The sequence below is a fragment of the Mus pahari genome, chromosome 14 (assembly GCF_900095145.1).
Source record: "Mus pahari chromosome 14, PAHARI_EIJ_v1.1, whole genome shotgun sequence".
NCBI classification, from domain to species: Eukaryota; Metazoa; Chordata; class Mammalia; order Rodentia; family Muridae; genus Mus; species Mus pahari.
The window spans coordinates 69,583,133-69,588,932 of NC_034603.1; positions in this window are offsets into that span (position 1 = coordinate 69,583,133).

Consider the following 5,800-nt stretch of genomic DNA (forward strand, 5'->3'; position numbering starts at 1 on the left):
GTGAAGTTGACCAAAAACAAAAACAAAAACAAAATCAAAAAAACACAAGAAAAAAAAAAAAAAAAAAAAAAAAAAAAATCCAAAAAAAAAAAAAAAAAAAAAAAAAAAAACAATCCAAAAACAACAAACGAACGAACAACAAACCCAGCACACATCTGGAAGTATTGAATTTACATCCTCTTCCTCCCCTCCGACTGTTTTTAATGCCAGCTCTTCATGTGTTTGCTGCAAACTCAGCTCATTTCAACGTGTTTTGCATTTAATCCCAACACCAATCCTTCCAGGCCTACCCAAAATGGAACTCAAAGAGGTGAAGCGACCGGCCTAAGATCCCACAACACAGAGAAGGCAATACTAGCTCGGGCTAGTGTAACCCAGCCTTGCAAAGCCAGGCCACCAAGAGGAAGCCAGATGCCAGCACATCAATGTGGGCAGCACATCAAAGCCAGCAGCCTTTGTCAATGTGGGTCCTCTGGTGGTCAGCACAGAAATGGGTGGTCTGGCTGGTCTATGGCCAGATCTCCAATCGACAATATTCCTGGATGGTAAAGTGTTCACGGCTCTCACCTTTATCTTTTAATCACACCCAGAGTCCCCTGAGAGGAGCTACCCTACCCCACTCCTCCTTTAATTACTCCTGGCTGTAATGAATGCCTGAGCCCCTGAGACCCAAGCTTCATCCTGAGCCTGTCTCCTGTCCCCTCCCGTCCCCTCCCCTCCCCTGCTCTTCCCAGACTGGTTTATTTGAGTCCCATGCCTGTCCCTATTCCTAAACCAGCTGCAGATTTCTGCCACAATGAACACCCTTGGGGGAACAAGGGGTGGGGGCACGGGGGGGTGGGGGCATGGGGGCGGGGTGTGGTGGGGATGCAGGCTGAGACCAGACCAGAGAAGACTTGGCTCAGACCCGGGTTGTGTATCAAATCTCTATCCACCCAGGGGGATTGAGCAGGTCACTCTCAAGGACAGCTGCTCCTGCCTCAAGCTGACTGAAACTCTTGTCCTCTCCCTAGGTGACTCAGGTGTAGGCCTGATTAGACCAGATTGAAAGTAGATAAAGGCAGTTTTATTAGGAGGTACCTCTTGGGTGGGTTTACTGATCTCACAGGTGGAGGTAGGCGAGGTCACCCATCCAGGATAAAGCAAGAGGGTTTTACAGAGCTTGTGCCAGCCAGGACCTCGGATGGTACCCATACACTGTCAAAAACTGAGCCCCTGGGCGGGCACTCTCGGGTGGGTTTCGGAAATGGGGAGAAGAGGATGCGGGAGATGGGGACATGAGCAGTGATGACGTGTTTCCTCTGAGAGGTTCAGGAGTTTCTCCTGTGTGGGAGGAGTTGAGAGGAAGGCAGCCCCCCCTCCCCAGGCTTGTGAGGGGTTGAGGGGTGAGCAGGGGTTCCAGGCTAACACTGGCCAGACTTAGGTTCCTGAGAAATCAACACAGACCACCCCCTCCCCACTCCCTGCACTCAGCAGTCCCCATCAACATAGACCACCTGTGTGCCCATCCCTGCTCCAGGGCCTATCACAAGACAGTGTGTGCCCCCAGAGCCCACACAAGCTAACAACGCAACTGAATTTTTGCTTTTATGTTTTCATTTTTTATTCTTCGATTTATTTTGCAACTGGATCTCACTAAGTAACCCAGCCAGCCTTCAACGTCTGATTCCCCTGCCTCAGCCTCCTGAATCCTGGAATTAGTACTGAGTAGCACCACCTGTAGTTTAGATCTTACTTTTCTGTGGACGGGTGTTTTGCCTGTGTGTGTGTCTGTGTGCCATGAGCCTGCCCAGGCTCTGACAAGATCAGAAAGGGCATCAGATCCCCTGGAACTGGAGTTCCAGATGTTTGTGAGGCAGACACCTTGTGGGTGCTGGGAACCAAGCTCAGGTCCTCTGCCAGAGCAGTGAGCAGCAAGTATTCAACTTCTGAGCCATCTCCCCATCCCTGTCCCCTGCCCATATCCCCATCCCCCACCCCTCTACCTCTTCTACCTCCACTCTCCCTTTTATACTGCTGCCCCTGCCCCACTGCACCCCAACCCTTACACACAGATACCTGTAGTTTAAATGGAGAAAGTGGATCTGAGAGAGTAATGGCTTGGGTTGTGGAGCATGGCAAAGGAAAAATGATTCATTCCTCCTCTATCCCACGCTACTAAGGTCTTACAGCAGTTTGTGTGTGTGTGTGTGTGTGTGTGTGTGTGTGTGAGAAAGAGAGAGAGAGAGAGAGAGAGAGAGAGACAGAGAGACAGAGAGACAGAGAGACAGAGAGACAGAGACAGAGCTCTTACAGCTTGTAGGAGTCAGTTCACCTTCCACTGGGAAGGTCGTGGAGGTCAATCTCAGGCCATCAGGCACGGCAATAGTGTCTTTACCCACTGAGCCATGTCACTGGCTCCAAGAAGTCAACTTTGAATCCTTCATACTTCAAAGCCAATGCAATATTATTGGATCATCCAAGCAATGACCCGCCCATCACCTAAAACAGTCACAGGAAAGAGACAGGGTAAGGAGTGGGTACCCTACACCCCAAGAGTCAGGAGAGATGGGGCCTGGATGAGGAGGAGCGGGCACTGTCCAAAACTGCCACCCCACTAATTCAGGTAGATTAAACCCCAGCTTGGTACCAGCATAATCCCCGGGTAGATTAGAGAGCCAGTTCTGTGGCATGCGTGTGTGTGTGTGTGTGTGTGTGTGTGTGTGTGTGTATACATGAAATTAATAAGTGTAACTAAGTCTTCTTTAACAATTAAATGGAAAAATAAGTCAAACCGTGGAAAAATAAGAAGAAAAAACTCCAGCTGTTTTGGGAATTGATCCTGACACAGGAGAAACCACAGAGAGAGGCTGAGGGCCTGGTGCTCAGAAGCAGGTAGTAGAGGAAGAGCCGGAACTGCAGTTCCCACTGCTGCTGTCAGCCAGGCACGCCAAGCCTCTCCTGATTCAGTTGTTCATGACCTTAAAAAAAAAAAAGATGAAGATAATATCTGTTTATTTGTAGACAGAATCTCATGTAGTCCAGGCTAGCTCAAATTCAATACGTTGTACAGGATGACCTTGAACTCCTGACCCTTCAGCTCAGATTACGTGTTTAGACCATAAAGCCCACCTCTTTCATCCTTTGTTTTCAATTTGTTTTTTAATTTATTTTTCTTTTCCTTCTTTTTTTTCTTTCTTTCTTTCTTTCTTTCTTTCTTTCTTTCTTTCTTTCTTTCTTTTTTTGGCTTTTTTGTTTGTTTGTTTTGTTTTCCAGACAGGGTTTCTCTGTGTATCCCTGGCTGTCCTGGAACTCATTCTGTAGNCCAGGCTGGCCTTGAACTCACAGAGATCTGCCTGCCGCTGCCTCTCAAGTGCTGGGATTAAAGGCATGTGACGCCACACCTGGCCCTTATTTTTACTTTTAATTACATTGTATGCGCACGTCACAGTGTCCCTGTGGAGGTCGGAGAACATTTTGAGGAAGTCCGTTCTTTGCTTCCACTGTGCATGTTCTGGGCAGCCATTTGGCAGCCAGGGCTCTACCCACTGAGCCATCTCACTGGCTTGAGGACGATGTGCAGATTTTTGTTGTTGGTTGCTTGCTTGCTTTTAAAGTGCAGAAGAAGAGACTGAAGAGCGTTGCCGTAATGTGGCCAGCCTAAACTACAGCACAAGGTCCTGTTTCAAATTTTAAGAAATTCCATGAAATAAAAAGAAGAACATGGCCGGACATGGTGGCGCATGCCTTTAATCCAAGCACTTGGGAGGCAGAGGCAGGCGGATTTCTGAGTTCGAGGCCAGCCTGGTCTACAGAGTGAGTTCCAGGACAGCCAGGACTACACAGAGAAACCCTGCCTCAATAATAATAAAAAATCAAAATAATAAAAAAAAGAACGTCGAAGGAAACAGATCAAATGCAATACATTTGTAGACTACGATTTGTTTAACCAATTTTCAAGTTTTCCAGGAATTTTCCTAAATTACTTTTATAACAAAAATGTATTTTATGTTTAAAAAGTAAGTAACCCTATTGTACCCACCTCAGCAGCCCACCTTGGGTTTCTACACCATCTGCTCTCAAGTGCCAACCTCCCAAACTCCTGCAGTGGTTCTCCAAGTTGCTTTCAGGGCGCCCCATCCCCTGGTCACCGCACCACACCCCACCGCAGCCCACTCCACGAAAGTCATCACTCAGGTCCCCTCCTGGGCTGAGATCTGACATGGTGCCCAGAAAAAAATAAGGAACCCAGGAGGGCTCCATCCTCCAGGCTCTGACTCCTAATACAGGCAGGGCGGTAAACTCGAGCACTAGGGGTCCCGGGTCCCGGGTCCCGCCAGGCCTCCTTGCCCCCGCCTGGTCTCTGGTACGGATCGTTCCCTCCACAGATTCGGCGCTGCGCTCCTAAACGAGAAAGCGCCACGTCCTCGGACAGAGCCGCGAGTCGGCGTCTCCCTCTGGTGGCCATTACTTGTACCTACATGTAATACATTTAGTGAGTTCTCCAGTAGCAGACACTAAATTTTTTTTTTTTTTCTTTCTTTTTCGAAACAGGGTTTCTCTTTGTAGCCCTGGCTGTCCTGGAACTCACTCTGTAGTCCAAGCTGGCCTCGAACTCAGAAATCCGCCTGCCTCTGCCTCTCCAGTGCTGGGATTAAAGGCATGCGCCACCACACTCGGTGGAACCCCACTTCTGACATACTTCCAACTCCTGGTCTACCACGGGCTCATGTTTCTACAGTCCCCCGTGGCAGCCGATACCCACTCTAGGGACACAATAAATGTGTATCCTCTGTCACATGAAGTGAGCTGTCAGATCCCAGGGACCTCTCCAGATAGGTCCCCTCTCTTAAATGACAGACCCCATTTCCAACCACCTTCTAGAAAATGCCTCACCAGCATGTGTCTGAGTCCAGCCTCCTAGGAACTCTTTAATGGTAATGCCTGCTTCAAGGAATCTGTGGGAAGATTGTTATCACACAGGACTGAATTGATACTGTGCCTGCCCAGCAAGCCTGAAATACTGTGGCCTGTCCCTAGTACTCATGCTGAAGCCAGGTCAGGTGCAATACACATACAATCTTTTTTTTTTTTTTTTTTTTTGGTAGGGCATGTGTTCAAGACAGGGTTTCTTGAGGGCTAGAGAAATGGCTCAGCGGTTAAGAGCACTGGCTGCTCTTCCAGAGGTCCTGAGTTTGATTCCCGGCAACCACATGGTTGTTCACAATAATCTGTAATGGGATCTGATGCCCTCTTCTGGTGTGTCTGAAGACAGCTACAGTGTACTCATATACATAAAATAAAATAAGTCTTTGATTAAACAGGGTTTCTCTGTGTAGCCCTGGCTCTCCTAGAACTCACTGTGTAGATCAGGCTGGCCTCGAACTCAGAAATCTGCCTGTCTCTGCCTCGCAAGTGCTGGGATTAAAGGTGTGCACCACCACTGCTCAGCACACACAATTTTAGCCTTGTGCATGTGGTGAAGGCAGGAGGTCAGAAGAAGTAAGATGGTTCAGTGACTAAAGGCACTCACCCCCAAGCTAAAGACCTGAGTTGGAGCCCCGGGATTAGCAAGGTAGAAGGAGCTGACTCCAGGCAAGCTGTGCTCGTGTGTGTGCACAACCTGCCTGTGTGTGCTGTGGTACTCATGGGCACACATGCACAAACACATAACAAGTACAGAAATATAAAAGAAGCAAACATGGCTACACTGTGAGTTTGAGGTTGGCCGGGATTACATGAGTCTCTGTCAAATAAAAAGAAGCTAAGGAATAAAAGAAAGATACAAAAAAAGAAAAGAAAAAAGAACCAGGCATGGTAG